General features: G+C 33.4%; 1 pseudogene; it reads right to left on the reverse strand.

Annotated features, from left to right (window-relative positions):
• Positions 1–675: 675 nt before the first annotated feature.
• On the reverse strand, positions 676–8,670 carry LOC141553515 (large ribosomal subunit protein eL36-like; annotated as a pseudogene).
• Between the last annotated feature and the right edge of the window lie 1,070 nt (positions 8,671–9,740).

Consider the following 9,740-nt stretch of genomic DNA (forward strand, 5'->3'; position numbering starts at 1 on the left):
TATTGTTGGGATCCTGGTGACACATCATCTTTGATATAGCTTCTACTTTAATACAGGACTTGCTGTGACTCCAATCTAGAGTTTCAGGTCTGCACATAACAGGGCCTAGTAATTCAGGTCTCTCTTGGGGACTTGTACACAATATCACTTATACCATGTCATTATGGCTTAAGAAGAGGAATAATTCATCATTTTCATAGTGCCTTAAGGTTTATAGTGTTTGTCTTCAGTAATGTATTGACAACTATTACAAATACTTATATCCTATAAAACATACTTGAATACAGGGATTTATTGCTTTTTTATCCCCAGGGCCTAGCATATGGTATATACACTTAATAAATTTTTGTTGATTGTTTACTTATCTCCATTTCACAGATGAGGAAACTAAACTTCAGGGGTTATATGACTTTATAAGTTAGTGTGATGAGAGAGAAGGTATTTGGTAAATAGTGCATTATTATATAAAAGTTAATCATTATGATTATAATCAATGTCATGATCATCCTACTGTAAATATTTCAAGGATTTCTAATTTGGTTTGAGTCTTACATTCACTAATGCAGACACCTATTCTTCCATGTCCTGATAGTTAATTTTTTCCCTTTTCTTCTTTTTTGTTTTTAAATTGCCAAATCTTTATTGGATAAGTGGGGAAAGTAGGCAAGGTCCAGTTTAGTCCTTCCTGGCAGCAGCCTTCCTCATGGCATTTAGGATGTTGCTGAACTCCTCTCTCTTCCTCTTGGTCCAGATATGAGTTTCCATCCTTTATTTTGATGATAAGAACTCACTTATCATTGAAAATCTTTAACAATGCCATAACTGGCCTCTCACAGGGGCCAAACCCACTCACTTCTTGTATCATCTTTCTCAAAAACTTGGTGTATTTGGTCAAGCACCCATTGTGGTGACAGTGTTATGGTTTTAAAATGTTTTTGGTAACTTTGTGACCCTTGTTGAGGTGCATGGCTATGGGACACTAGTGTAGCCCCAACAGTGTCACAGTAGAAGGGATAAAAAATGTTCTGTTTCTTTTTTCTTACAAATTTTGCTTTAGATAGAGCACCAGCCCTGAAGTCAGAAGGACCTGAGTTCAAATCTGCCCTCAGACACTTGACAATTCCTAGCTGTGAGACCTTGGGCACTCAACCCCAATTGTCTCAACAAAAAAAAAATCAAAACAAAACAAACGAAAAAAAACCAACAAATTTTGTTTTATCAAAACAAACAACAACAAATGGAGCTATAGCTAGGATGGAGAAATTACAATTATATTTCAGGGAAATATAATTAAAGGGTACTGCGTTTAGAAGATGGTGACAATACTTTCAATCAAATAACATAGTATTTATAAAGTGCTTTATAAACTTTAAAACATTATATTATTATTATTAGTCCTTCAGCAAGGGAAAACAAGAATTTAGCATCTGGTTAGCAATAACTATTAGTTAAAATAAAAAATTTCACTATGCCTTGAATGAATTCTGTTTTTGGAGGTCAGTCTTTTTTCTATCTTTGATTAGTCAAACTGAGTTATAACATACGGGTAGATGTATGCTGGATGAGATACTGCCTCTCTCTCCCTTAGGGCCGCTAGGACAAAGAGAAAGAAGTATCCTATTTTTACCAAAATGATTATAGTAACACTTTTTGTGGTTGTAAAACTCTGGAAATTACCAAATAATTAGGAATTATTAATTTGCATGTTGCAGATGAGTGGCCAATATGTAAAGATTAAAAAATTATATTAAAGAGAGCATGGCATTATAGATAGAATACTGGACTTGAAATTCTATCATCGGGGACAGCTAGGTGGTGCAGTGAATAGAACACTGTCCATGGGGTCAGATGAACCTGAGTTCAAATATGATCTCAGACACTAATTTTGGGCCTGTGGGTAAATGACTTAACCTTATTTGCCTCAGTTGCTCATCTGTAAAATAAACTAGAGAAGAAAATGGGAAACAGCTCTAGTATCTTTGCCAAGAAAACCCTAAATGTAGTCATGAAGAATTGGACATGACTGAAATGACTAAATAACAACAACCTCAGAGAAATCTCGAGGGAATATCTATTAAGTAATAGATGAGTTTTGATCTGAATTGGTGGAAGGAGATTTCAGAAGTTTTCCAAACTGTCAAAATCACAGATCTTTCATAATTTTATATAGTCACATATTATTTTATTATTCATGGAAGAGCTAGTTACGGCATATTTTCATTTTTTCTCTCTTGATTTTGCTCTTATCTTGTGCTTAATCAAAATCATGATTAAAAATCTTGATTTTTTTTTTTTTTTGGTTTAGTTAAAGCAGAAAATGCTTTATTCTAACTTTTCACTTTAAATTGGTATGTGTCTATGTGTTTCTTGTGTGGAATATATTATTGAATTCTGTTTTTGAAACAATTTCACTACCCTTCTTTTTTTATAAGTAATTCCATTTACTGTTAAAGTTAAAATTTAAAAATCTGTTAGCTTTATTGTACTTCATTATATTATTTGATTTTTACCAGCACAAGGTATAATTCAGCTTATTTTTGCTACTATCTATTCGGTACTAAATTCTGAATACATTTATACACACATAAACACATAATCACCAAAATGCAGGTTTTAGAAATCTTCTTTTGTTGACAGAAGCATTTCTAAAGGTCGTCATCTTCCAGTTCCCTATAAAAGCATTATTTAGGAATTATTCCCTTTACTCCATTCTCTCACCTTAAATTGTTCTACATCTAAATGAAATTCAAAATATGTTTCTTCTCTTTTCCTTTAATCTAACAATGCCATCAACTTCTTTCTGTTCTCCAAATAGTAGTTTTCCCTTCCACACCAAACCATTGATTCTTCAGTATTTCTATTACAAGGTGGGTATTTAAAAATACATTTTGAGTTAGTACCTCATGTATTTTGTCGTTCAATCCTTTTCAGTCATGCCCAACTTTTTATGACCCCATTTGAGGTTTTCTTGGCAAATATGCTGAAGTGGTTTGCCATTTTATTTTCTCCAGCACATTTTCTAGATGATTAACTGAGAAAAAAAGGGTTAAGTGACTTTCTTAGTAAATGTCTGAGGCCAGATTTGAGGGCTTCCTGATTCTAGACTAGGTCTCTATTCATGGCACCATCTAGCTGCTATATTAATTTTCTTAATAAAGTTGATTGACTGAGCCAAAGTGGTGTGTGTGTGTGTGTGTGTGTGTGTGTGTGTGTGTATGTGTATGTATATGTATATATATATATATATATATATATATATATATATATATATATACAAACATTCAAAAATATATATACATTATATGTATATATGTTTCTCTAGAAATTCATTCAGTTTTGAATTTTTACTTTTGTTTATCTTTCTGTTAAACTTAACCAAAATTGAGAGAGGGATATGGAAGCCTTCTGTCACCATTGTGTTACCGGCTGTTATCTTGAGGATCAGATGTTTCCTTTGTGAATTTGGATGCTGAAGCATTTGGAGGTTATAGATTTATTACAGTATTGTTTTGTCACCCACAGTTCCTTTCAGCACAATGTAATTTTCTTATTTATCCCTAATTTTTTTGAATATTTATTAAGATTGTATCGTCACAGATTCTGCTTTTTAAAATTCATTTACTTCATATTAACCCCCCCTCCCATTTTATCAGTTTTATTTGTGTGGGTGTGTATGTGTGTGTGTGTGTGTGTGTGTGTGTGTGTGTGTGTGTGTGTTTTCTTGTTGAGGCAATTGGGGTTAAGTGACTTGCCCAGGGTCACACAGCTAGGAAGTGTTAAGTTCTAAGGTCAGATTTGAACTCAGGTCCTTCTGACTTCAGGCCTCATGCTGTGAATTTACATTTTTATGCCTGATTTCACCAAGCCTGAGAAATCCTTATAACAATACTATATTCCTGTTTTGAACCCAGATTACCTGCTGGCTTCAGCACCTCTGCTGCTTTTAAAATTTGCCTACCAGAGTACAATTCGAGCCAACTTCTGCTAAAAAGAGGAAGAAAACCTTGGAAATATTCTATTTTATTGTTGCAAAGTTGATATGAGATAAGGAAGTGACTGGTTAGTAGAATATATCATAAGAGTGTTTAATAATAATATGAATAATTACATCAATTAATAATTATGTATAATTTGTCATTATAATAGCATGTGTTTGTATAACCCTTTGCAGATGACACAACACATTCTCATTCATCATCACTTTTAATCCTTGCAATAGCTTTATAAGGGATGAAGGGCAGAGATTTATAGAGGCCTAGGATTTAGAATTCAAAAATCATCTAGGTAAGCCCCTCATTTAATAGGTAAAGAAATGGCAATGTAACTTCCCCAAGATCATGCAGATGGTAAGTGTTCCAGCAAAGATTTTGTTCAAATCTGCTGCTCTTTTCCTACTACACTACTCTAAATTATTATCCCCACATAATGGTAGGAAAAAACCAAAATTTCATATTTCTAAACATAGGATCATAGACATAAAGTTGGAAGGTAACTTAGGGGTCACCTAGAATAACTCTTTTATTTCACAGGTGAGGAAACTGAAGCCCACAGTTGAAAAGGGGATTGCCCAAGGCCTAATACCATTATCCCTTCTTTTATTCCTCCATTTCTTTCTCTACCATGTTCCTACTCTCTAAACATCTTTATCCTAACTCTCCTTTGGTCAAATGGCTCCGTAGACCACAATTTTAAGGGGGAGCCAATTACTGCCTGAATCATAGAACTTATTGAACATATCTGAACAATTTGCTCTCCCTTGGTTGGTATAGACAAAGCTTCCCTAGCAACTGATTCCCTAACAGGTTCATGATTTTCCTTTTCTAATCTACTACTTTTCCTATCTTCATGTGGGAATGACTTCATTTTCAAAGTTCAGCATGGCAAATAGTCAACACTAGCAAAACAGGGGAAGTGAAAATTGCCTAGAGCTCCCAAATATTTAATCTCTCTGAAACAAAGAATTCTCTTTTAACTAATACTTTAGCATTTTTGGTGATTTCTAGTTTATAGAAATTAATGGCTTAAGAAAGAAAACAAATATTTAGATTAAAGGCAAATGTCTCTCAAGTCTAGAGGGTTGCAGCTAGCTTACAGGTAGTAAATGATCCACCATACAGTTGATAGAAAGGGAGAAAAAGAAAGAAAGAAAGAAAGAAAGAAAGAAAGAAAGAAAGAAAGAAAGAAAGAAAGAAAGAAAGAAAGAAAGAAAGAAAGAAAGAAAGAAAAGAAGAAAGGAAGGAAGGAAGGAAGGAAGGAAGAAAGAAAGAAAGAAAGAAAGAAAGAAAGAAAGAAAGAAAGAAAGAAAGAAAGAAAGAAAGAAAGAAAGAAAAAAGAAAGAAAGAAAGAAAAAAAGAAAGAAAGAAAGAAAGAAAAAAAGAAAGAAAGAAAGAAAGAAAGAAAGAAAGAAAGAAAGAAAGAAAGAAAGAAAAGAAGAAAGGAAGGAAGGAAGGAAGGAAGGAAGGAAGGAAAAGAAAGAAGTCGTAATAAGTTTATATTTTTGAAAAACAGAAAGAATATATAAGAAGACTAAAAGGATAGAAAAGAGGTTGTGGAAAAACCCTAAATTTCAACAGAAGTGTATGTTTTATTTTGGAAGTTATTTGGAGTCATGAGTTTATTGAATAGGGATAGAGGATGAGGAGAAGGAAGGGATGATTGAAGAGAAATAAGGAGTCCTTGTTTGGTGTTGAGAGGGGTTTTCCACTGATGAATATTTCTCTGGATGAAGAGAGATGATCTGTGAAGCAAGGGAGGAACTAGTACTAGGTGTTATAGAGGGTATTTTGTTGTTGGAAAAGTACACTTTTTTTTTTTAAATGTCTGCTCATTTTCCTAGCCTATTGCTCAACTTTTAACTCTTTTTTAAAGTAGGGCTCTATTTTCAGGGTGGAGGGTGCACTGTCTCAAGCTTCAGAAGTTGTGGAGTTGTTTTGAGAGATTCTTTTAGGAAAATGACTACAAAAGAAACTTCTTTTTTATTCTGGAATTGTTAGGAATGTCCATACCCCACTGTGTGTGATGGAGAGGGAGGGTTAGGGGTAGGGGGGAGGCTGATGGTTGAAAGTACACTGAAGCAGCCTACACTGGGATGCATAGGGGCTCCCACCTTGTTGCAGAGAACTTTTTCATTGACCTGAGTTCTCCCTGGTGTTCCTGGGGCAAGAGGTTTAGAAGTCTCTAGCACTGCTGCTAATTGCCTCATTGATGCTGGGGTCCAGAGTGGAGAAGGCTAGGAGTAGGCTGGAGCTGAGGCTGAGGCTATGCTGGCACAGCCTGTGTTGTGAATCTGTGCTAGGCTCCCATCCTGATTCCAACAGACCTTTTCTGCTGACTTTCCCAGTTGGATTTGGTGTGTCAGAGCTGAGAGATCTGGAAGCCACTAGTATTGATGGAGAGGTCTGGCTGGAACTGAATCCAGAGCTGGGGCTGGGTTGGGCTGTGTTGCATTGGCGTAGCCCGCACCAGGAATTTGGACTCCCACCCTGATGTCATAGACCTTCTCTGCTGGAGTTTCTAAATTGTCTTCTGCTGGAAAAATGTTCTACTCCATATTTTTGGGTGTTCTGATGCTCTAAAATTTGTTTAGAGTCATTATTCAAAGGAATTTGGAGTGGTGTGGGAGAGGTTGGGCAAGTTTCTATCTTTCCTTCACCATCTTGGCTCTGTTCTCTCTCACATTTGTAATTTTTGTTTTTTGTAATCTTAGCTAATCTGATGGATATGAGGTGGTACTTCAGAATGGTTTTAATTTGCATTTCAGTAATTTTTAGTGAAAGCATTTTTGAAATGTGGTTATTGATGTCTTTGATTTCTTACTTTGAAAGCTAACTATTCGATTGGGGAAGAGTTCTTATTCTTATAGATTTAACTGAGTTCCCTATATTTTAAAAATAAGAGAAAGATTCTTTCCTCTGGTTTCCTGCTCTTATTCTATTTTTTTGATGCATTGATTTTGCTTGTGTAATTTATGTAACCAAAATTTTCAGTTTCACCTCCTGTGAACCTCTTTATCTTTTGTTTGTCATGAACTCTTCCTCTATCCATAAATCTGACAGGTAATTTCTTCCCTACTCTGTCAATTTGCTTATGATATCACTCTTTATATTTATACCATGCACTCATTTTGAACTAATTTTGATATATACTGGGAGATGTTGGCTTATTCCTTATTTCTGTCAGATTGCTTTCTCACTTTCCTATTTTTTGTTAAATAGTAGGCTTTTGTTCCAATGAGCAAAATCTTTGATTTTATCAAACAATAGACTACTGTACTCATTTGTTTCTGCATATTGTGAGTCTAATCTGTTCTACTGATCAAGTACTCATTTCTTACCTTGTATCTAATTTGAGATCTGTTGATGCTAGGTCTTCTTCCTTCCCATTTAAAAATTAATTCTCTTGATAGCTTTTATCTTTTGTTTCTCCAGATGAATTTTGTTATTAAAAAAAAAACTCTATAAAGTAATTCTTTGGCTGTTTGAGTGATCCGATACTGAATAAATACATGAACATAGCTAGTATTTTAATTTGGATCAGCATACTCTTGAGCAATTAATGTTTCTGCAATTATTTAGATTTGTGTTTATTAGTATGAAGTGTTTTGTAATTGTTTTCATACCATTCCTGTGTGTATTTTAGCAGGTAGAGTCTCAAGCATTTTAAATGATCTGTAGTTATTTTAAATGAATTTTCTCTTTCTCTCTTCCTGTTGGGGTTTATTGGGAATTTGTAGAAATGTTAATGATTTGTGTGGGTTTAATTTACATTCTGTAACTTTGTGGAAGTTATTGTTTCAATTAGTTTTTTAGTTCTCTCTCAAGATCTTTAAGTAAACCATTTTATTTGGAAAAAGTGATTGTTTACTTTCCTCATTGCCTATCTGATTTTTTCAATTACTTTTTCTTCTCTTACTGATATAGATACCATTTGTAGTACAGTATTGAATAGTAATTGAGATAATGGATATCTTTGCTCTACTCCTGATCTTATTGGAAAGACTTCTAGCTTATCTTCATTCCAGATAATACTTTCTCTTGGTTAAATATTGCTCTTAGATACTAAAACTTTTAAGGAAAGCTCCATTTATTTCAGTGCTCCCTGATTTTTTAAAAACAAGAATGTGTTGTATTTTGTCAAAGCTGTTGCTGTACCTGTAAAATATATATACAATAGAAATAAACATACAATTTTTGTTTTTATTATTGCTATTGATCAATTATACTTATGGTTTTCCTATTATTGAAGCAATCCTTCATTCCTGTTATAAATCCAGTTTGTTCATTGTATAATCCTTATTATATATTGAATATACTTATTTTTATTCATTAAGAACATTGATCTCTAGATTTCTTTCTCTGATTTATTCTATATGGTTTAAGGAGAGTAAAGAATATATTTGTGTCATAGAAATTATGTAGTAGAATTTTTTCTTTGCCTGTTTTTTTCTTCCCCCAAACAACCTCTGTAATATTAGAATTAATTGTGCTGTGATAGAATTCATTTGCAACTCCATCTGGTCCTTGACTTTTTTTTTTTCCTTTATGGTTTATTCAATTTCTTTCTCTAAGATCAGGTTAATTAGATATTTTATTTAATATTCTGCTAATCTGGGCAATTTATATTTTTGTAAATATTCATTCATTTCTTTTAGATCCTCACTTTTATTGACATATAAGTTGGACATAATAGCTTCTAATAATGATTTTTATTTCCTTTTAATTTGTTGTGAATTAACTTTTTCATACTAGTAATTTGGTTTTCTTCTTTATTAAAATCAAATTTTCCAGTGGTTTATGTTTTTTGCTTTTTTTTCTAGTTTTTCCTTCAAATTCTAACTTTATTTTTTAATTCAACTTTTTTCTTTCAGTTTTCTTTTTTAAAAGATACATTTATTTATTTTTGCTGAGGCAATTGGGGTTAAGTGACTTGCCCAGAGTTACACAGCCAGGAAATGTTAAGTGTCTGAGACCATATTTGAACTCAGGTTCTCCTGATTTCAGGGATGGTGCTATATCTACTGCATCACCTAGCTACCCTCTTTCAGTTTTCTTAATTAATTTTCTGCTCTGTTAGGATTTGTATTCTGGTATTAATTAGGAGTTTTAAATTTGTTAGTTTTCTAGGTTTTCTTTTTTAGTTGCATGCGCAATTTTTGATTGGCTCATTTCCTCCTTTATCAATGTCAGCATTTAAAGATATGTATTTCCCCCTAGATACTGCCTTAATAGTCTCAACCTATGATTAACACTTGATGAAAGTTTTCATTAGTGTTTTCCAGAGGTACCATGTTCAAATTAAGTGATGGCCTTCCAAAGATGTGAAAGCTAGGCAAGAACATAGAATCATAGAACCATAAACAGAGTAAAAAACTCAGAATATCAGAGCTGAGAGATCTTAAAATATAGATTATATTTGGAATGGACGTTGGGGATCATTTACTGTAATTCTCTCATTTTAGAAACAAGAGCAACTAAGGTACTGCGAGGGGAAGATGTATATTGCCTTGATTCACTAACAACAGAATAGTTTTCAAATCCGCAAAGCATTTATTAACAACATTAAAAACAATATTAATGCAATTCCAGGTTTCACTGAAAAGTCATAGATTTCTCACAAAGTATTGAAAAACTATAAAAATGCAACAAGACACAATAAGGTTATAGGATTATAGGCTCATATATTTAGATCTGGAAGGGGTGGTTATGGGCTGAGGAGCCAATGTTTCTCCGAGAATGTTCAGA

Source organism: Sminthopsis crassicaudata, chromosome 2 (assembly GCF_048593235.1).
Source record: "Sminthopsis crassicaudata isolate SCR6 chromosome 2, ASM4859323v1, whole genome shotgun sequence".
In the NCBI taxonomy this organism is placed as follows: domain Eukaryota; kingdom Metazoa; phylum Chordata; class Mammalia; order Dasyuromorphia; family Dasyuridae; genus Sminthopsis; species Sminthopsis crassicaudata.